Here is a 24,262-nt window from a genome sequence, read left to right as displayed (position 1 = left end):
CAGCTGGAAAGTGATACAAATGAGAGAGTCTTATCGGTGAAAACCTTCACAGGCACCATAAGGCGATGAAAGCTGAGAGAAAAACCAGAAATGAGAGAGGCTTGATAGTGAAAACCCTTTGGGCACTACAAGTCGAATAGGATTGAGAATCAGATGGGGAATTGCCAATTGAAGGTCTGGAAAGATGATTAACGGCGGAGGATAGGCCACATATGCATGTCATGACCATTAGAGTCGGTATCTGCGTTTGATAGGTTTTTATTTATAGTTTCTTTTGTTAAAAGGTCGTCTTTTTCCTTTTGTCCTTTTATTCTGTTCCCTTTTTATCTTTTACCTTTCATAGAAAAATCCCCAATAGAGTCTGCTTGGTCAGAACAAGTGTGTATTGACTTCAAAATAGGCCATCAGCTTTCCAAAATGAGATCTGACTAGTACATCCAAGTGGTTTAGTCAGCAAGGAACAAGCGCGAGGCCAGTGTCAACAAAAATATCCCCAGCAAAAGGGAATTGACAAAAGGATTGACGAGTGTCAAGAGGGATACCCTTGCCAAAACCAAGGTTATAAACCTCAAGGCCAAGGCCCGTGAACAAAGCAAGGAAAGCAGTGAGCATGAATTTGTGGTAAATTCATACAAGACTAAAAGTCGGGGAAATGCCAGTTTCCGAGCTATGCCACAAAAGAAGAGGGATACCCCCAGCAGAAAGGATTATCCCCAGCACATAATATCATCCCCAACAAGTTGTTGAACGCAGAGAAAGGAAGGAGAAAGGGAAAGCTATCCCAGTAGGAGTATCACAACCAACCACCATGTTTTAAACTAACAAAATTTTGTTTGATTTGAAGCAGATAACGGAAATGGCATTGATGCCAGAACTGCATGCCACAAGGGATATTATCAAACTGGGGCAGAAAATTTTCCTTCCATTTAGAAAATTTTCTGGAAGTCAGGTACCCCCAGCTGATAACATTTTACCCCCCCCAACAGGTAAGTAAATAATTCCCCAACAGTGTTATCCCTAGCAGTTGCGAGGAGTCCAACACAAGGTTGGAAAGTCAGTATCCTCAGCGGTTCCTTTCGGGGAAAGACAAAACGACTCTCAAGGGAGGTAGTCTTCGAAGGAAGAAGCTATGCAAAGACAAAACAAAAAAAAAGAATAATAAAAAAAAGAATAAAAAAAAGAATAAAAAAAAAGAATAAAAAGATAATAATGAAAAAAAGGGGGAAAAGTCATCCCCATCTAAATAATCCCCAACAGTTTCGAGGGAAGACAACACAGGTAAGTAAATAATTCAAAAAAAAAAGCGAAGGTTTCATTAATAGGAGACGCACTTCCTAGTTTGAAATCATTTAAGTTTTACCCATAGGAGACACATTTCCTCCTAGGTTTGTTTAGTTTCACCCATAGGAGACGCATTTCCTCCTAAGTTTAAGTTTTACCCATAGGAGACGCATTTCCTCCTAAGTTTAAGTTTTACCCCCTAGGAGACGCATTTCCTCCTAAGTTCGTTTTAGTTCCACCCATAGGAGATGCATTTCCTCCTAAGTGGTTGTTAAAGATAAAAAAAAAAAAAAAAACAAGACCTAGTCTGATGAACCTTCTCCTAGGATCAAAATCTTAGTCCAATGAATCTTTCTCCTAAGATAGAGACCTAGTCTGATGAACCTTCTCCTAGGATCAAAATCTTAGTCTGATGAATCTTTCTCCTAAGATACCAAAAAAACAAGACCTAGTCTGATGAACCTTCTCCTAGGATCAAAATCTTAGTCTGATGAATTTTTCTCCTAAGATAGAGACCTAGTCTGACGAACCTTCTCCTAGGATCAAAATCTTAGTCTGATGAATCTTTCTCCTAAGATACCAAAAAAACAAGACCTAGTCCGATGATCCTTCTCCTAGGATCAAAATCTTAGTCTGATGAATTTTTCTCCTAAGATAGAGACCTAGTCTGAAGAACCTTCTCCTAGGATCAAAATCTTAGTCTGATGAATCTTTCTCCTAAGATACCAAAAAAACAAGACCTAGTCTGATGAGCCTTCTCCTAGGATCAAAATCTTAGTCTGACGAATTTTTCTCCTAAGATAGAGACCTAGTCTGATGAACCTTCTCCTAGGATCGAAATCTTAGTCTGATGAATCTTTCTCCTAAGATACCAAAAAGAAAAAGACCTAGTCTGATGAACATTCTCCTAGGATCAAAATCTTAGTCCGATGAATCTTTCTCCTAAGATACACAAAAAAAACAACGTTTGAATTTGAAAAAAAAACAACGATTGAAAAAAAAAGAAAAAAGAGAGTCATTTTTAGTTTTCTTAAAATTATCAATGTTTAGTTTTCCTAAAACCAGGAGCCCGCCTGAAGAGAGGAGTGGCGTTTATTTTTAAAGATGTTTAAATCTCGCCAACCTAAAGAAAGGAATGGCATTTTATTTTCAAAGTTGTTGAAATCAGGAGCCCACCTGAAGAGAGGAGTGGCGTTTATTTTTAAAGTTGTTGTTAAAATCAGGAGCCCGCCTGAAGAGAAAAGTGGCGTTTATTTTAAAAGTTGTTGTTGAAATCAGGAGCCCGCCTGAAGAGAGGAGTGGCGTTTATTTTAAAAGTTGTTGTTGAAATCAGGAGCCCGCCTGAAGAGAGGAGTGGCGTTTATTTTTAAAGTTGTTTAAATCTCGCCAACCTAAAGAAAGGAATGGCATTTTATTTTCAAAGTTGTTGAAATCAGGAGCCCGCCTGAAGAGAGGAGTGGCGTTTATTTTTAAAGTTGTTGTGAAAATCAGGAGCCCGCCTGAAGAGAGGAGTGGCGTTTATTTTAAAAGTTGTTGTTGAAATCAGGAGCCCGCCTGAAGAGAGGAGTGGTGTTTATTTTTAAAGTTGTTTAAATCTCGCCAACCTAAAAAGAGGAATGGCATTTTATTTTCAGAATTGTTGAAATCAGGAGCCCGCCTGAAGAGAGGAGTGGCGTTTATATTTAAAGTTGTTTAAATCTCGCCAACCTAAAAAGAGGAATGACATTTTATTTTCAAAGTTGTTAAAATCAGGAGCCCGCCTGAAGAGAGGAATGGCGTTTATTTTAAAAGTTGTTGAAATCAGGAGCCCGCCTGAAGAGAGGAATGGCGTTTATTTTAAATGTTGTTGTTAAAATCAGGAGCCCGCCTGAAGAGAGGAATGGCGTTTATTTTAAAAGTTGTTGTTAAATTCAGGAGCCCGCCTGAAGAGAGGAGTGGCGTTTATTTTTTTAAATCTCGCCAACCTAAAGAAAGGAATGGCATTTTATTTTCAAAGTTGTTGAAATCAGGAGCCCGCCTGAAGAGAGGAGTGGCGTTTATTCTAAAAGTTGTTGTTGAAATCAGGAGCCCGCCTGAAGAGAGGAGTGGCGTTTATTTTTAAAGTTTTTTAAATCTCGCCAACCTAAAAAGAGGAATGGCATTTTATTTTCAGAATTGTTGAAATCAGGAGCCCGCCTGAAAAGAGGAGTGGCGTTTATTTTTAAAGTTGTTTAAATCTCGCCAACCTAAAAAGAGGAATGGCATTTTATTTTCAAAGTTGTTAAAATCAGGAGCCCGCCTGAAGAGAGGAATGGCGTTTATTTTAAAAGTTGTTGAAATCAGGAGCCTGCCTGAAGAGAGGAATGACGTTTATTTTAAAGGTTGTTGTTAAAATCAGGAGCCCGCCTGAAGAGAGGAATGGCGTTTATTTTAAAAGTTGTTAAATTCAGGAGCCCGCCTGAAGAGAGGAATGGCGTTTATTTTAAAAGTTGTTGTTGAAATCAGGAGCCCGCCTGAAGAGAGGAGTGGCGTTTAGCTTTAAAGTTTGTTAAAACCAGGCGCCCACCTGCATAACGAGAGGAATACGTTTCAGTCCTTACATTTCTTACCAGGCGCCCACCTGTATAATGAAAGGAATACTTTTCAGTCTTTACATTTCATATTTCAGGCGCCCACCTGTATAATAAGAGGAATACTTTTAGTCTTATACTGCAGATTTTGGAAATCAGTAACCCCACCGGAAGGTAGAAGGTTACAACAGGAATCCTCAGCAGGAAACAATAAAAATCCTCAGCACTGGGAAGCAGAAGGCTACAGCTAAAATCCCCAGCATTCAACCAAGTTATAAATAGCAGAAGCTCGCCTCAAGAATGCGAGTCAACATTCTGAGATGGTCAACAAAACCTGGACACAACATAAAAGAAAAAAGAAAAGAAGAAGAACAAGAAAAGAGAAAAACAAAAAAAGAAGAAGAGAAAGATACGGAAGTTGAGAACAAATGTGGTCTGCTCAAGAACTAGCACCTACAACTAGCAAGTATCAAGGTTCAGATCCAAAGTCTGTATGAAGCACCATTCAAGACTCAAGATCAAGTTTCAGAAGACTTAAAGATATGAATCCTTGTAACTAGTAGCTGATAGGCTTAGTTAGTCTTTTTCAGTTTTCATTTTTGATGTAATGACAGGACCGCGGACCGGAACCTCAACGGAACGGCACCTCGATCGGCTCTTCACCTCGGTACAATCTACCATCTCTCATTCCTGAACTACACGTGGCCTGATTCCTGTATAACCAAGGATATGTAGGCAGCTCCGATACCAGGGCTCGGTCACATTCCCTTCCTTTCCTTAGTGTAGTCTCTCCAAATAACGGTCGGGTCAAAAACATGTCTAGTCGTTCTTTGTCGGAAAACTCTTCGTGTTTCCAGTCAAAGAGGGGCAGATGTAGACACCTGATTTTTGACCCTCCCCGAGAATTTTCACATTTTTAGCGTGAATATGTGAAATTGGGTTTAATATAGCCATTTTGACTATTTTTGCTTTATTTCGTTGCAAAAAAAAAATTACAAAATATATATATATAAATTTTTAGTTTATGTATTTCTCATAAACTTGAAAAATACAAAAATAGTACCTTATTTTGTACTTTACATAAAAACGAAAATTACAAAAAAAATAGTTTTATTAATATTTCGTAGCTATTTTAATCTTGAAAAATATTAAAAAAGATATAGTTTTGTTTAAATATTAGTCTTATTTTGGTAGCTATTTTGGTTACATAGGATTAGTCGAACAATGTCGTGTTCTTAATCGGGTCCGGACAAAAGAATAATATTCGGGTTCAAATTACCCGTTTTTAGGCCTAATTTCGGACCTAGCCCATAATAATCCGAGTCCACCACACATGAGGGGACACGCGTGGGGAACACGGACGGAACACGACACACGGGGAACCTCACCACGCGTGGGGAACACAAGTCTCGAACCCCACCACGCGTGGGGCTCATTTTTCTTGGCATGTGGTATCAAATACACGGACATTTTTGGCTGAAAAGGGGACGGACTTTTTGAAATTTTTGGAGGGGCACCACTGTTCATTCATCTTCTCCAAAAGGAGAAGAACAAAAAAACCAACTGGATTTTAAAAGATTTTGAAATGTAGGAGGACTGGGCATCGTCTTCTTCCTCCTTTGAAAGAAGAAAACAAAACCACTGTTCATCCAGAAAAACCCTACTGGAAGCGAAACCACAGCCAAACGACCACCCCGTCTCCCCCCAACTCCATCACCATCTTGTCCAAATGCCACCACCCAAACACCACGTCCAAACACCTACTGAAACCAGTCACACCCCCTCGACACTACCCGCTGCCAGCAAACCACCCAAACACCACCTCCATCGACACAGCCCAAACGACCCCTCGTTCCCCAGCAGTGAATCGAATCGAGCGTCCTTCACTCCCTCATCGTCTCACACAGCCACGACCACTCCTCCTCCTCCTAGCTCCCTCTATTTCGCCCAGCTCCCCCTCTCGTCGTCCCTCCCGTCCTTCACTCCCTCATCCGAGTCGACAATCAAACAACCATTGAACACCATCGGAAAAACTAGTGGTTTCGCCATCGAACAGTAGCTGTGACTGCGCTGCTGCCTCGCGCCACCAGCTCCCTCCATAGCTGCTCCTCCCTCATATCCAAACGACCCCTTTTCTTCATATCCACATACCAACTGCTGCATCGTAAAATATACTGCAGCAACCAACAATCTCAGGTTATTGACAGACTTGGTCCGAGCTTTCTTCTTCCATCGAGGTCGTCGTTGTTCGTCGAGTTCCGGTATGTCGAGGGGTTTGTCCGAGGTTTCGTCATTGTTCCTCGTTTAGTTGAGGTCAGGTTTGAGTTCCGTCGGGGGCTTGTTTGTCGTTCTAGGTTTGTCGAGGTTCGAAGGTTAGTATTCTTCATCCTTTGTTTCATTTCATTCGTTTCGCATATTATCGTTCAAGGTGAATGAGAGTATTTGATATGGATGTATGTCAATAATGCATTTTCGTTGTTTCTTTGTTTAAAAAAATGTTTATTTCATGGTTAGTTACCGCATATGCTTAAAGTAAATGAGAGAATATATCGTGAGCTTAAGTTTTTTTTTACAAGAATGTTTACTTCTGTGCATATATTTGTGTTTATTAAGGGAACAATTTGACATCCAGTGAATTGTTGCGAATGTATGTACTCACGTATATTATGTACTCTCGTTGCAATAAGTATGTGGACGTCTGAATGAAAAAATCATGACTACTGGCGTTAAAGCCATATTTCTCATTTTTTTAGTAATAGAAGTTGGATTTAATAACAATAACAATACGTTAGCAAAGTTGGGATTAATAGGAGCCTTATTAAAATACTTAGAATTTGGGATGGACCGTTTAGTGAAATTCACTGCCTTCCCCAAAGATAATAAAGCATTAGCCTCTTTAAATGCAATTTAATTAAATTACTTTCTTAAACTCGGGTGCATATTTATGTGACCCAAATCCAAATCTCAACGGAGTCGAAATGTGTCTCTAATCGCGGGTACATTGATTGTGACGTGGTTTGAGATGCATTTCCATGACGTTGCAAATTCCTTTAAAAATAATGAATGAGACGAGCCTCGACAAACAAAAATGCACAAGTTGTGGGGCCATCTAAATGTATATATTAAAATACTTAGAATTCGGGACAGGCCGTTTAGCGAATTTCACGGCCTTTTCCCAACATAACAATACGCTAGTTGCTTTAGACGCGTATTTAATAATGTTATCTTCCTAAACTTGGGTGCACATTTATGTAACCCAAATCCCAATCTCAACAGAGTTGAAACGTAGCTCTAACCACGGGTACATTGATTGTAACGTGGTTCGAGGTATGTTTCCACGATGTTGCAATTCTCGATAAAAATAACAGTAAATGATAAAAGCGGTTAAAAGACAAGATTGGCACATGAATTCATATTTGTATAAAATCATATAATCAAGCCGAATATAACAGTTGAGCGATTGTGCTAGAACCACGGAACTCGGGAATGCCTAACACCTTCTCCCGGGTTAACAGAACTCCTTATCCGGATTTCTGGTACGCAGACTGTAATATGGAGTCATTATTTTCCTCGATTCGGGATTAAAATTGGTGACTTGGGACACCCTAAATCTCCCAAGTGGCGACTCTGAAATAAATAAATAAATCCCGTTTCAATTGTCCTTTAATTGGAAAAAACTCCCCTGTGCCCTCGCGGGTGCGGAAAAAGGAGGTGTGACAGACCTCATGCTGAAAGATGCATAAAGCATAAACTATGGCCTCATACGCAAATATGCATAAAGCATAAACTACGGCCTCAGGCCCAAATACAGGTGTTCAACATTCGAGAATTTTGAATCAGGAACTAAGAATCATACTGCAATAGATGATATTGAAATATTGAACCATATTAAGTTACATGATACTGGAATGCTGAATAGTACTAGACTGAGATATGTATTCATAATAAGTTGATTTGTCAAAACTGAAACTCATAGGAGATTGAACGATTATGAAACTATTCTATCTAGAGAATAGAAGTTCTACAACAATTTATGGAACTAAGACATAATTACTTTATGAGGAAACTCGTAAAAGTCATAAAGAATGGGATGTAGGGAGAATCATAAACATTCCCAAACGTAAAGAGAGTTAGCCTCACATACCTTAGCTCTAGAGTATCACGATGTTCGTCGCCTCTTTCAATGATAATCTACGTCAATATATATATAAAAAAGAACCAATATTAGCACTAATTCTCATGTTTTACTAACTTGGGAATTTTATCAAACACCTTATGGGTGTAAAGCATCATAACCCTTTGTAATTGGTTTTTTCTTCACCAAGTTCTCATTCTACTACTTCGAAGTGATTCTACAATCCCAAATAGATGTAACTAATACCATTTCTTATCACTCAAATGTTTAGAACAATCATAATTCAACAATCCAAAACCCTAGAATATTTCTTATGGTTCTCTTTATCAAACCCATTTACTATTCTCCCAAAAACCCATCAATTCATAGTAATAAATAATTAGGGAGTAGAAGCATTACCTTTTCGAAGTTCACTCCTCTTGAATTTGAGCTCTACGGTTCATTTTCTTAACAATGGTGTCTCAATCAAATATCTAATGAGTGGAAGGATTTACCCATATTAATAAAGTGTTGGAGAATTGAAATTAACTTAGAATCATTGTTAGAACTTACCTTGGATGATGGAGGGACATTGGGGAAGTTAGGTTCTTGAGAGCTCCCCTTTCTAGAGTAGGTATTCGCGTTTGGGATGCGTGGGAACGAGGTAGGCTTTTAAATATGTGAACACGTCCCAAAATATAGGAGGAATATAAAAGTAGCTCGGGTAAATATCGCATGCGCGAGGCATCGTCAGGGGCGCCGAAATAACTATGCAAGGCGCCATCACTGGCGCCAAAACTACAATGCCTTGCACTGTCTAGGCGCTGAGGTTGATGCCTTGGACAGTGCGTTGCACTATTTGGGGTACTGATGTTAATGCCATGCACAGTGCCTTGCACTAGCTGTGAGCGTGAGTTTTTATGGCCTTGCACTGTGTATGGCCGTGAGTTTTCATGGCCTTGCGCTGACTAAGGCTATAAGACGTACATCCCATAAACGTAGTCGATTCTATTGAATTTTATGCACCTCACTATCGGTCTTGATTCTAAAATAATGTTTTCCGCTCATACTCATCCCGATAGGACTTCTCCTCATATAATATATCCACAACTAATTCACATTTTACGGAGTGTTACAATTTTTCAGGTCACTAATATTAAACTTTTGAAGGTTACCTATAGTTATTTTTTGGTGACCTAATAGTATACTTGTAGTTAACCTCATTTATATTGAAAATAAATATTTGTTAAACTTTTACCAGTTTAAGCGCACCAACATTAAGAAAACACTGAATATCATAAATACTAGATCTCCATGAATGAAGCAATCAAAGAATGCAGTTTCAGCTCGTAAGTTCTATAGATATTATAGAAGGATGTTTACATAAATAACTGTACGGATTTATTGTTTATTTTTTCGTTGGTATACATAAGTTATATATTAATTATATATAATTATACATATAGTATATATACATTGTACGTATATTATACATTCGCTTGCTATTACTATTAGAAATTCGGCAAAAACCGAGCACGGTCGACCGACCAATTTTGGTCGGTCAAAAAACCGCCCAAAAATTCGACCAAAGTTGATCGGTTTTTCAAAATATGTATATTTTTTTTTTTACGAAACCGACCAACTTTGGTTGGTTTTCTCGGGAAATTATTTTTGGGTCCCGCAATTTTTTTTTAAAAAAACCCACCAATTTTGGTCGATTTTTTGTTTAAAATAAATTAAAATTAATATTAAAAAACCGATCGAAATTGGTCGGTTAATTCGGCCAGTGATTTTAAAAAATCGACCAAGTTCGGTCGTTATTTTTATTTTTTGATAAAGCCGACCAACTTTGGTAAGTTATTTTCGTGCGAAAATACATTAAAGATCATAAATAAAATAAAAGACAGGCTTTAAAAAATGCACCAATAGTCTAGTGGTGAATAGTATCCTACCACAGTACCGACCCTGGTTCGATACCCAGATGGTGCATTTTTTAATTACATAATTAAAAAACCGACCAACTTTGGTCGGTTTTTTCGGCAATTTGTTTTTTCAAAATTTAATTGACCGACCAACGTTAGTCGATAATTTCCGACCAACTTTGGTCGGTATGCCCTTTCGGCCTTCAAAATACTGACCACACATTAATGGTCGCTTTTGGACGGTTATTGGCCATTACCGATCAACCTTGATCGATTTCTTTGACGGTTTTTTCCGAATTTCTAGTAGTGTATTTTATACTCCCTTCGTTCATGTTTACTTGTTCACCATTGACTTTGCATGTCTCTTAAGAAATAATAAATAAAGTGTATAATTTACCATGATACACATATTAATTGGTGTATAGTCTTAATGGATTTGAAAAATAATTTGGAATGAGTAATCAATGCTAAGGGCAAAATAGGAAAAAAAAAGATAATTTTCTCTTGATATGCGAAAGTGGACAAGTAAAAAAAAAATCTATTTTTAAAATAGTAAACAAGTAAAAGTGAACAAAGAGAATAATTTAAGTTGGGTGGACGGCTATTTCGATTAATTCTTCAAATAAAACTAGTCTATAATAAAACTTGTCTCTTTGGCTGACATTCACATTTATTTATTTATTTTACTTTTTAATCCTCTTTTTTTATTTTTTATGTTAGACTTATTTTAAGAAGCCCAAACGTCACACTTTTTGCGTCAGGGTTTTGGTAACCAGTCACATCATTTTGTAATTTAAGAAGACCAGCAGTCACACATTTTTGTATTTTTGCGTGAGGGGTCCCGGAATCTCCGAATCTGTGGTTAGTTTCGTTAACCAGTCACATCTTTTTGTAGTACTATATATTTATGCAACTTTTTGTATATATCCTCTGCAATAAGGGTTGCCGTTCCCGAGTCCGAAACTTTTTTGATGTTTTTTTAGATAAAAAATACGTTTCAAATGTTAAAAAAAAATTATATAACTAGGTAAAATACAGTACTATACTGCGTTTTACTTAAAAATTATTTTTTTAAACTAATTCGCAGTACTATACTGCGTTTTACTTTAATGCAGTACACAACATTTGTTTTTTTGTAAAACGCAGAATAATATTGCGTTTTACACTGAAACGTACTATTATACTGCGTTTTACTCTGATTTTTGGCCCCACCAATTAACTGACATAACAATAATTTAAATACATAAAACGTAGTATTGTAATGCGTTTTACATAGAAAAATTCTACACCCCAAGCTCGGACTTGCCTTATTTAAAGGCGTTTCAATTTTATGAAAATCCATTCAATACTTTACTTCAAACTTACGTTCATACTTCTCTCTTCTTCTTATCAATCATTTTTTACAAATGTCTGAAGTGCCAAAAACAAGAGTTTCACTATATTGGGGAGGGGGGGTGAGGTTGTGATGGAGAATAGCTCTGTGAGGTATAGCTCACCTCCACAGTGTCATGTTAAATTGCCGCTTACTATGGAGTACGATAAATTGGTATCGTTGTTTCGTAAAAAAATGAGTGATAGGAGGCGTTCGGTTAACCTTAAAGTAACTGGTAGATTTCCGTATTCAATGACTCCGCAGGGGTTTGCTTATTATTCTGAGTTTAACATCGAGGATGATGAAACTCTTAGAGATTTTTTGTGGATTTCGGATGAATACAAGGAATTTATTGTAATAAAGTTATTGAAAATGTACGTCAAGGTGGAAGACGTTCCCAATAATGAGGGCGTGCATAGTAGGGATAACCCCCAGTCGTCGGGTGGTTATTCTGGAGCAGTTTTTGCCGGACAGATTGCTGATAAAAGAGCTTGCCTTGATTTAGACTTGTCACCACCGGCGAATGAGCAGCCACAAAATAATTTTTCGACTTTATATAATCAACAAGATGACTGGTAAACTTCAATTTTACTACGCTTTAGCGATGTTTATTTTATGTTTTAATTGGATTTGTATTAACACTCATATTATTCGTAGGGGGTACCGTCCGAATATGAATTTTACAAGTTATGACCCCGCCCCTAGTTGGAATATGCGGAGTTCTGGAGTATTGGACCACGGTGGTCCAACTGGGAGTTATTACCAACAAGAAAATATCCATCATGAAACATCAAAACAGTACGACTTATAAGTAAAGTGATATAACTATATCTAAAGTATTTATCTAGTTGGGTAACTTATCATTTTGTTCTTTTTGTGCAGTGAAAACGAGCTTCTTGAAGCTCCTGACCTCACACAGTTGCCCATAGACGACGTATTTACTCGTGATTTGGCAGATGCGTAGAGTCAGGAAGATGATAGTGATTATGACAACAATGCGGATGAGTCTAGGGATGACACACCCTTCCATGATGAGGGTGATGATGAGGAGGAAGTGAATGTTGAACCTGAGCTGACGAGAGAGCATGTTCCTCCACCTCTCGCTAGACCAAAAGTGTACGAGTCCCACGTGCCATTTCATGAGCGGAATATTCCCTACCTTGATAATTTGCCAAGCATGCCGAACGTGGATGCCCTCACAAGGGATGATGATGAATATCGGTCAGCGATGTGGGATGAGTCTAGACCAGCTGTTCTGACAAAGGGCATGTATTTCCCCGATAAAGCTCGCCTAATTAGGGCTGTAAAAGCCTACAGTATAAGAGAGTGCCGTGAGATGATGATAAGTGAGTTAACTATGGAGAAATATAAGGCTATATGCCGTAGAGACTTTATGGGTTGTCACTGGATGTTGCATGCCACCAAGAAGAAATCAGGTTTGTGGAAAGTGCGTAAATTTATTAGCGAGCACAGATGTGAAATTGACACATACAATGAGAATCACTTCAACTTGGATGTGGACTTGATTTCTCTTGTCTTGATTCCATATTTGGAAGTGTCCATTAGGTTCAAGATTAAAGAGTGTATTACAACCGTCCACCAGGAGTATGGTTGTACTATAACCAAAAGAAAGGCATATCTCGGTCACAAACGTGCCTTTGAACTTATTTATGGCGACTGGGAAGTCTTTTTCAAATCTGCCTAGGTACATGGCTGCACTGCAACACTTTAACCCCGGGACTATTGTTGAATGGAGGCGTGAGCGAAGACCGGACAGACCCGGATATATTTTCAACTATGTATTCTGGTCATTTAAACTAGCAATTGATGGTTTTGTGCATTGTCGTCCTGTTATTTCCATAGACGGTACTCATGTCTATGGAAAGTATGATATTAAACTTTTGATTGCAGTTGCAGTAGATGCCAACGGGTAAATATTTCCACTAGCTTTTGCCATATGTGCCAACGAAAGCTAAGAGACGTGGACGCTTTTTTTTTAACCACTTAAAGCAGTACGTTGTCAAACAACGTTCAAGTATTTGTCTAATATCTTATCGGCATGGTGGTATTTTAAGTTTTGTACGTCACTTGCCTGAATGGTAGGAACCATATGCTTACCACCGTTACTGTGTGTGTCACCTGAAGGCCAATTTCTAGAAGAAATATCCTGACAAGGCCTTGCATGACTTAATGTGGATGGCTGCAACTGAGCACCAGCAGTACAAATTCATGAGGCGCATGGAAGCGATCCGGCAGTTAGAACCACGAGTCTATACTTGGTTGATGGGGCATGAGCTTCACATGTGGACATTGCATGCTGATGGCGGCAGACGATGGGGAGCCCTCACTACAAACGTGTCAGAGTCATTCAACGGCTTGTTGATGTCTGCCCGTGGACTGCCTGTCACTGCCATGGTCCGCATGACATTCAAACAGAGTGCAGAGAGGTTTGTTGAAAGGCATGCAGCTGCATCAACATTGATGGACAGGGGTGTTCAATTTATGCCAAAACCCATGAACGAGGTGTTTTTGAAGTTAAGACCGCTATCTGTGGACACCGTGGGAATAATCTACAGACAGTGAATGAAAATAGAAGGTTATGTTTATGTGGAAAATGGACCATCTACCACATTCCGTGCGCACATGCGTTGAAGTGCTTTCAACAAGTTGGATATAGGGCAACAAACTATATTGATAGGCAATACAGTGTTACTGCATACGTAGACACGTATAGTGGGAAGTTGCAGCCATTAGGTGATGATCATTATTGGCCGCGGAAACTTTTAAGATGGTATGTAACAAGGACTATTTGCGCAAGCTGCAAGTGCAAAAGAGAACGCGTATACGGAACCAAATGGATATTGGTCACACAATTTATGCGCATAATGTGGCATATGCTCGCAAACAGGATACGACTGTCGTAAATGTCCTTCAGGTGGTGTGCGTGGCGATGGTAATCCGGCTCCTGGTGCAAGTTCGTCGAATGTACCCAACTATCAAGGATACCTCTAGTCTTTTGTTTTGGTATTGTTTTTTGTAATATGTGTTTGTACTTGTGTATGTTGCAATATATATATTAAATAAAATTATGTTCCACAATCTGGAATGAGTGAAGAAAAAGCTGTTTAATTGTAGAAAAATGTAATATGTAAAGCGTGGTTTGATAGTTTCATATAACAACACAAGCACTTAAACTTAACTTCCACTTCAATTAAAATAAAATTTAATACACATACATGCCATACATGCCAATACATTCCACTTCAATACATGTCATACATGCCACTTCAATTAAAATAAAACATTACTACAGCACAAATACAAACATAACAGTCCAACATAATAAAAATACATGAAATATGAAAAATACACTAAACACATACATGCCAATGTTTAGTCCCGGTTGCCATTTATTTCTCGCTCCAACTACTTAAATCGTTCTTCCATTTGTTCTTTTTCTTCTTCTACCTCTTTTAGTTTCGCCTTCACCTCCGCAAGTTCTCGTTTATATTTTTTTTACGTTCTTTTTGTGCTTCACAATTCCATTGTGCTTTCCATTTTTCTTCTCCCACCTCCTTCAGTTTCGCCCTCATTTCTACAATAATTCTATCGCTTTCTCTTAGTGTTTGCCGTTGGCATAAACACAAATTATGAAGAAACTGCAGTTGTTCTCTGTATCATTCCTGATAACATGGTTCATCAACCCATTCCTCAAAATCACAAATAGGTTCGCCGGGAACCTTGTATAACTGGTTCATACAGCACCAGTAGCGGCGTCCAACTTCACCACCGTCCCAACAATTTTGCATCGAGCATTCTTTTCCACAGTTGCACTTTGGTGGACGAAGAGATTGAGCCATTTAATGAAATATTTGCTTTTAGTAAAAAAAAACCTTACTTTTAATGAAATATTTTCTTTTACTAATTTTTTAGCACACAAAATAACTACAATGATGCCGTTATTTATAGGCGAGACAAAATACATAAAGAGTGGCATAGTACTGTGTTCTATGGAGTTGTCTTGTCATTCTGAAAAAGATGAAAACCATATGAAAAAAGCTGCTTTATTACAGAAAAATTTAATATATTAAGCGAGGTATAGTACTGCGTTTTATGGAGTTGTCTTGTCGTTCTGAAAAAGATAAAAACCATGGGAAAAAAGTTGCTTTATTGCAGAAAAATTTAATATATAAAGCGTGGTATAGTACTGCGTTTTATGGTTTTAGTTATCCTTTATGCAGTGATGGTTTTAGTTCTATTGTTTGTTTTTGTGCTACATTTGCAATGTTTGTGTTTCTTGTGTACTGTTTAAGTAAAATTGTTGTTCAAACACAATTAAAATAAAAATGTAGTTAAAAGATAATTGTTATCATTATTTACATAATGCACTATTTACACAAAGTAAAAACATAAGTAAATCAGTGAGTCCCGCAGCCTGTGTGCTTCAGTGTTGCTGCCGGCCTAAGTCACATCCCCTGCTGCCCGGGTACACTATCTGGATCATCGTCATCAAGCCGCCTCTTTATGTGAGGATGTGCAGCAGCATCGACACCACAGCTGGCAGGATCATAAGAATATACCGTCGGGCCGTCAGCAACCTACAAAACAAGTAGTAATCTTAGCATGTGAAAAAGTATATTTGTATTGTACGTGTTGAGTCAAAAAAATATTTTCTCACCGTGGTCTCGTCGGCCGCCTGAGTATATGCATCCGTGGTGTCCTCATCAAAGCATGTAGTAGCCTCAAAGATGGGCTGAGACAAAACCTACATAAGAAAGTTAAAAATTAATTAATGTCAGCTCATTAAGGAAAAGAAAACAAATTGAAATTTTAAAGTAATACAAACATACATGCGCTTGTGGTAGATCCGTATCAATCGCCGAGGATAAGGCATAACTCAACCTGCGCCCGCCATCCACGTCCCGGGTGGGCCGATCCTCAGTTGCAGTAGATGGGCATGCAAAGTACTGGTCTACATCCCCGTCGAATGTACCCGTGATCAACAATGCTCCTGACAGGGTGACCTGCGATGCTGTCAGAGATAGCTGAAGGCTGTACGAAGGCATGCTGCTGGAAGGATCATCTACCCGAGGTATATAACCCGACTGATCATCTCCAAGCGCCTCAACTCCAAAGTCCTCATCATGTCCCTCAACAGGTGGGTCGACAGGTGCCTCAATGTCCCCCTTGCTGGGGACCACTTCCTCGCCATCCCCCGCGACCCCGTGGGGCACCCCTCCTTCGTGCCCTACCCTTGCCTCGTGGGACACCCCTACCCCGAGGATAGTCCTCTGGAACCGCATACTGAGCCTTGTGGTCCAACCTCGCAGCATCTCTCGCCTGAAACAGGGTCCGACGAGACAACTGTGCCACCCGCTGCCATAGTCAACTACCGCAGGGATGTCGGTATGCTGCTGCATCTCCTGTCCCAACTGGTAGAGGTGATGATGCCCAATAGCCTGTGAAACATTTGAAATATTAATTAAATAACGCTGTATCACAATTATAAGATATTAATAAGCCAAAAATATACCAGTGCCTCGTGCCTCCCGGCGTATGGTCTGTAGCGCTCGCCAAGTACATGAATGCGGTTCCCGATAATTAGTCGGGTGTGACGGCGGTACCATGACGCATACAGATGAATAGTGGCCTCCTGGGTAAATGTAGGTACTGGCGGAATACGGTCAGCTCTCTCCTCCCAAATATGGACCTGCTGCTCTAGCCTACCCATATAAATATCGTCCAACCTGGAACGGTCATCCCGCTGATAGTGTGTAGCCACCCATCCAGGCTCCCCCCGGTATAGGCTAGGGATGGTGAAACTAGCGAAGCACACGCTCTGTGGCATGATACTCAACCATATCAAAGAAGATCATCGGGACGGAGGTGCTCCAAAGCAGTCGATCGATTTAGCAATAAACAGGCAGCTGAGCTAGCAACTCGTCGTTGTATGGCGTCCAGATAAACTACCAAATAATAACATAAAAGTGAGTATGCGCAACACAACTCAATTTAAAACAAGTAAGTGTAGGTACATATTTACATGTCCGTCCACCAGCATATCTAGCACATCCCTGATAAGGAGAAGATTATGATGAGCATCGGTCATTCGGTAGTTCCCACGTCGGAGAATCCACCTAGAAGCTAGAGGGAGAAACGGATAAGCCTCACCGGGCACAAGTGGTGGTAGAGGTGGCTGCAACGGCATGATCCGCTGCCAGGCCCATACCTAAGATAAAAGGTTGATGTAAAATTTATGAGTCATTTCGACCATATAGAATTCGGAGTAATAGACAGAGTTTTCGAAAATGTTGTCACCTGTAGGAGGGGCAGAAAACCACATATGTCCACCGCTGGGCCCATGCTCGACTGGCACATGCTCCTAGACAGGTATGCGAGAACAACAACACCTCAACTGTACTAGGGTAAATCATCCAGTTGCTGAAGATGATGGAGAAAGAGTATACTCACGAGACTCCCCGAAGTGTTCGGGAACAAGACACACCCGAAAAACAGGAGCAGCACCAACCGCGTGTACCTCTCAATATGGAGATCCTCCGTCTCACCGGTAATGACTAGGTGCAAAACAGCCATATGATCTCTGATGGCTGACAAAGCAACGCGACTGCCCCCAGCGTCACCCTGAGGTCTATAACCAGTAAAATGCCCCATCATATCCAAAAACTGTGCACGCGTCATGGATCTAATGTACTGGGGCAGTGCCACGGCCCATCCATCTACGCGCAGCCCATACAAAACCTGAACATCCTCCAGCGTGATGGTGGCCTCTCCAGTGGGCAAGTGAAAAGTGTGCGTCTCCGGTCGCCACCGCTCTACCAAGGCCGTGATGAGAGACCAATCAAGCTGCATCCGTCCAAGCTCAAAAATCGTATAGAAGCCCGTAGCCTGTAGGCGCGCGACTACGCGGGCATGGAAAGGATGCTCCACGATGAACTCCCACAAATCGTCAGGTCTCCTGGGGCGGAGAGCCTGCATCGATAGTTGTCCCTCCCATACAAAGGAGGACCTATGGTCGCCCTGCAACACTAGTAGCTGATCCTCGGCAGGTCCAGGATGCGCAGGCGGAGGAAAGTCCATGTCGTCTACTATAATTTAAACAAAATTAATTGTGTGTGTTAGTTTAAGGAATTAAATAATTAATTATGTTTAATATTGGACTGAATAATTATGTATGGGTTCCATACTCGATATTTGAGGCCCGGTAGCACCAAGTTATCCTTAATTATTATGCGTGTCAATTTCAACATTTTTGGAATTTTGTTAGCTTAATAAATTAAATAATTAATTATGTTTAAAATTGGACTGAATAATTATGTATAGGTTCCGGGCTTGATTTTTGAGGCCCGGCAGCACCGAGTTATCTTTAATTATTATGCTTGTCAATTTCAACATTTTCAGAATTTTGTTAGTTTAAGGAATTAAATTAAAAATTACTGAATTGGACCGAATAATTATGTATGGGTTCCAGGCTCGATATTTGAGGCCCGGTAGCACCAAGTTATCCTTAATTATTATGTATGTCAATTTCAACATTTTTAGAATTTTGTTAGCTTAATAAATTAAATAATTAATTATATTTAATATTGGACTGCATAATTATGTATGGGTTCCAGGTTCGATATTTGAGGCCCGGTAGCACCAAGTTATCTTTAATTATTATGCGTGTCAATTTCAACATTTTTAGAATTTTGTTAATTTAAGGAATTAAATTAAAAATTATTGAATTGGACTGAATAATTATGTATGGGTTTCAGGCTCGATATTTGAGGCCCGGTAGCACCAAGTTATCCTTAATTATTATGTGTGTCAATTTCAATATTTTTAGAATTTTGTTAGCATAATAAATTAAATAATTAATTATGTTTAATATTGGACTGAATAATTATGTATGAGTTCCAGGCTCGATATTTGAGGCGCGGTAGCACCAAGTTATCTTTAATTATTATGCGTGTCAATTTCAACATTTTTAGAATTTTGTTAGTTTAAGGAATTAAATTAAGAATTATTGAATTGGACTGAATAATTATGTATGAGTTCCAGGCTCGATATTTGAAGCCTGGTAGTACCAAGTTATCTTTAATTATTATGCGTATCAATTTCAACATTTTTAGAATTTTGTTAGTTTAAGGAATTAAATTAAAAATTACTGAATTGGACCGAATAATTATGTATGGGTTCCAGGCTCGATATTTGAGGCCCGGTAGCACCAAGTTATCTTTAATTATTATGCGTGTCAATTTCAACATTTTTAGAATTTTGTTAGTTTAAGGAATTAAATTAAAAATTATTGAATTGGACTGAATAATTATGTATGGGTTCCAGGCTCGATATTTGAGGCCCGGTAGCACCAAGTTATCCTTAATTATTATGTGTGTCAATTTCAACATTTTTAGAATTTTGTTAGCTTAATAAATTAAATAATTAATTATGTTTAAAATTGGACTGAATAATTATGTATGGGTTCCAGGCTCGATATTGGAGTTAATTTTACAACATATATTAATTTGTTACTTTTGTAAGTTTATTGTTATAAATTAAATAATTAATTTTGTAAAGTGTAATTGGATAGAGTTTGCAGTTACTACATACTTAAACTACATAGACTCTACGCTAAAAGGTTCTATATGTTACTACGCTAAAAGGCTCTATATTTTACTATGCTAAAAGACTCTATATTTTACTACACTAAAAGGCTCTATATTTTACTACATAAAAGACTCTATATTTTACTACCCTAAAAGGCTAATTATTTTACTACGCTAAAAGGTCACTGTTACATATAAAAACAACTAACATAAAATACAAATATGAACAACAAACAAAATAAATAATATTAATTTTTTAACAATACAAATAATTTATCAAATTTTAACAATATTTTCTACCAAAGCTAATAAATCAATCGGGGTATAAATAGGATACAAATTTAAACACAAACATAACACAAATTAACATGGAATCACATTAAACAATACAAACATGCATGTACTATACGAGTTTCGACATAAACAAAATCTAAATACCTCGATTTAAGTTTTTTTTGAATTTGATTGAAATTGAATTTTTGCACCCGAAAGAAGGAATCCAAAGCTTGTCTTGTGTGTGAGACCTACACTCCTTACTCTTTAGGTGACGGGTGGGGCCCATTTTTTTTTTTAAATTTTGACGCGGGGGCGGGGGCGGGGGGGGGGGGGGGACCAGCAGAATCCGAAATTTTTTAATGGGGTTCGTCGGTTCTGTGGTCCAAGGAAGAAGAAGGGGCTTTATTTTATTAAAGCAATTCGCAGTATTATACTGCGTTTTAGTTAAAACGCAGTATTATACAAACGCAGTATAGTACTGCGAATTGCTTTAATAAAATATAGTTGGGCCTAGATTTTAAGTAAAACGCAATATAGTACTGCGAATTAGTTAAAAAAAATTAATTTTTAAGTAAAACGCAGTACTATACTGCGTTTTACTTTAACGGCTAACTTTCCGTTAAAGTAAAACGCAGTATAGTACTGCGTTTTACGTAGTTATGTAACTTTCTTTTTTTAGCATTAGAAATGTACTTTTTGTCCAAAAAAATATCAAAAAAGTTTCGGACTCCTAGTTTTTATTCCCCACCCCCCCTACGCCCACCCCCCGCTTTTAGAAATTTTCCCATTTATGTACCCTTTAACAAATCAGTACATACTGACGCGACATTAATTAAAATTGCATCGCTCATTCTCTCCTTTATGATTGGTTTCCACCAACATTTAGTGTCTTCCAAGAATTTAAAGCTTATGAATTTTGTATTTATCATAAAAAATTTATAGCTCGTTTAGTTACTAATTTGTAGTTATGATTGCCCCTATTCTTTCACAAGAATATATCAAGTCTTTTTTCTCCCATTTCTTTTCTTCTTTTTTTCTGCACCCAATACCTTAGTGCTTTCCAACATCTCATGTACGAGATATTAGAAATGTTTTTACTTCATGAGAGAAAATGCATATTTAATGAAGGGTGACAACTACAACCCTAGCCAAAACCACCCAGTTCACCTTTGCGAGCGAGTAAAACAATTGATTTGGCTATATTTGTAAAGTCTACTTATTTTGAGAAATGCTTTTGTAAAATAAATTTTCAGATAAATTTTGAAATAGTAGAGCTTGGACTAAAATACTAGTACATAGTTTATTTCTAATAATAATTGGTTTGCAATCAATTTTATGCTTGTGAAGTAAATATAATTATTACACAACTTTCATATATGCATTATTAGCTCACTTAGTATAAACTAAAAAAATCAACCATGTATGATATCAAATATTGATGTGGTAAAATTTAACTATAGCGCCACGGAACCCAAGTGTTGGTGATGTTTCCACAATTTAACAAATCAAGTGGGAATTTTAAAACTGAAAATCGTAACATGCCAATGGTATAGGTGACCTAAAGCCAAGTTTTCACAAGAGACCTTAAATTTATTCAATAATACAAGTACAACTAGTCAATATATATATATATTTACATATATATATATATATATTTACACACACACCTAAAATCCAACTAGTCATGATGGTATCTAACCTAACCTGCTAGGTAAGCCAAATAACATTTAACATAACTCAAATGAGAATAATAGGAATCAATGAGTAAGATTAACTGAATTTCTAAGACATAATTACTTTATGAGGAAACTCGTAAAAGTCATAAAGAATGGGACGTAGGGAGAATCATAAACATTCCCAAACGTAAAGAGAGTTAGCCTCACATACCTTAGCTCTAGAGTATCACGATGTTCGTCGCCTTTTTCAATGATAATCTACGTCAATATATATATAAAGAAGAACCAATATTAGCACTAATTCTCATGTTTTACTAACTTGGGAATTTTATCAAACACCTTATGGGTGTAAAGCATCATAGCCCTTTGTAATTGGTTTTTTCTTCACCAAGTTCTCATTCTACTACTTCTAGGTGATTCTACAATCCCAAATAGATGTAACTAATACCATTTCTTATCACTCAAATGTTTAGAACAATCATAATTCAACAATCCAAAACCCTAAAATAACGTTTTCCGCCTATACTCATCCCGATAGGACTTCTCATTTACACTCGTATAATATATCCACAACTAATTCACATTTTACGGAGTGTTACAATTTTTCAGGTCACTAATATTAAACTTTTGAAGGTTACCTATAGTTATTTTTTGGTGACCTAATAGAATACTTGTAGTTAACCTCATTTATATTGAAAATAAATATTTGTTAAACTTTTACCAGTTTAAGCGCACCAACATTAAGAAAACACTGAATATCATAAATACTAGATCTCCATGAATGAAGCAATCAAAGAATGCAGTTTCAGCTCGTAAGTTCTATAGATATTATAAAAGGATGTTTACATAAATAACTGTACGGATTTATTGTTTATTTTTTCGTTGGTATACATAAGTTATATATTAATTATATATAATTATACATATAGTATATATACATTGTACGTATATTATATATTCGCTTGCTATCACTATTAGAAATTCGGCAAAAACCGAGCACGGTCGACCGACCAATTTTGATCGGTCAAAAAACCGCCTAAAAATTCAACCAAAGTTGATCGGTTTTTCAAAATATGTATATATTCTTTTTTACGAAACCGACCAACTTTGGTTGGTTTTCTCGGGAAATTATTTTTGGGTCCCGCAAATTTTTTTTTAAAAACCCACCAATTTTGGTCGATTTTTTGTTTAAAATAAATTAAAATTAATATTAAAAAATCGATCAAAATTGGTCGGTTAATTCGGCCAGTGATTTTAAAAAATCGACCAAGTTCAGTCATTATTTTTATTTTTTGATAATGCCGACCAACTTTGGTAAGTTATTTTCGTGCAAAAATACATTAAAGATCATAAATAAAATAAAAGACAGGCTTAAAAAAATGCACCAATAGTCTAGTGGTGAATAGTATCCTACCACAGTATCGACCCTGGTTCGATACCCAGATGGTGCATTTTTTAATTACATAATTAAAAACCGACAACTTTGGTCGATTTTTTCGGCAATTTATTTTTTCGAAATTTAATTGACCGACCAACGTTGGTCGATAATTTCCGACCAACTTTGGTCGGTATGCCCTTTTGGCCTTCAAAATACTGACCACACATTAATGGTCGCATTTTGGACGGTTATTGGCCATTACCGATCAACCTTGATCGATTTCTTTGACGTTTTTTTCCGAATTTCTAGTAGTGTATTTTATACTCCCTTCGTTCATGTTTACTTGTTCACTATTGACTTTGCATGTCCCTTAAGAAATAATAAATAAAGTGTATAATTTACCATGATACCCATATTAATTGGTGTATAGTCTTAATGGATTTGAAAAATAATTTGGAATGAGTAATCAATGCTAAGGGCAAAATAGGAAAAAAAGTTAATTTTCTCTTGATATGCGAAAGTGGACAAGTAAAAAAATATCTATTTTTAGAATAGTAAACAAGTAAAAGTGAACAAAGAGAATAATTTAAGTTGGGTGGACGGCTATTTCGATTAATTCTTCTAATAAAACTAGTCTATAGTAAAACTTGTCTCTTTGGCTGACATTCACATTTATTTATTTATTTTACTTTTTAATCCTTTTTTTTTTATTTTTTATGTTAGACTTATTTTAAGAAGCCCAAACGTCACACTTTTTGCGTCAGGGTTTTGGTAACCAGTCACATCATTTTGTAATTTAAGAAGACCAGCAGTCACACATTTTTGTATTTTTGCGTGAGGGGTCCCGGAATCTCCGAATCTGTGGTTAGTTTCGTTAACCAGTCACATCTTTTTGTAGTACTATATATTTATGCATCTTTTTGTATATATCCTCTGCAATAGGGGTTGCTGTTCCCGAGTCCGAAACTTTTTTTTATGTTTTTTTTAGATAAAAAATACGTTTCAAATGCTAAAAAAAAGTTATATAACTAGGCAAAATACAGTACTATACTGTGTTTTACTTTAAAATTAGTTTTTAAACTAATTCG

Source organism: Nicotiana sylvestris, chromosome 2, assembly GCF_000393655.2.
Source record: "Nicotiana sylvestris chromosome 2, ASM39365v2, whole genome shotgun sequence".
NCBI classification, from domain to species: domain Eukaryota; kingdom Viridiplantae; phylum Streptophyta; class Magnoliopsida; order Solanales; family Solanaceae; genus Nicotiana; species Nicotiana sylvestris.
The sequence above is the reverse complement of the archived record's forward strand: the minus strand, read 5'-3'. Positions refer to the sequence as shown.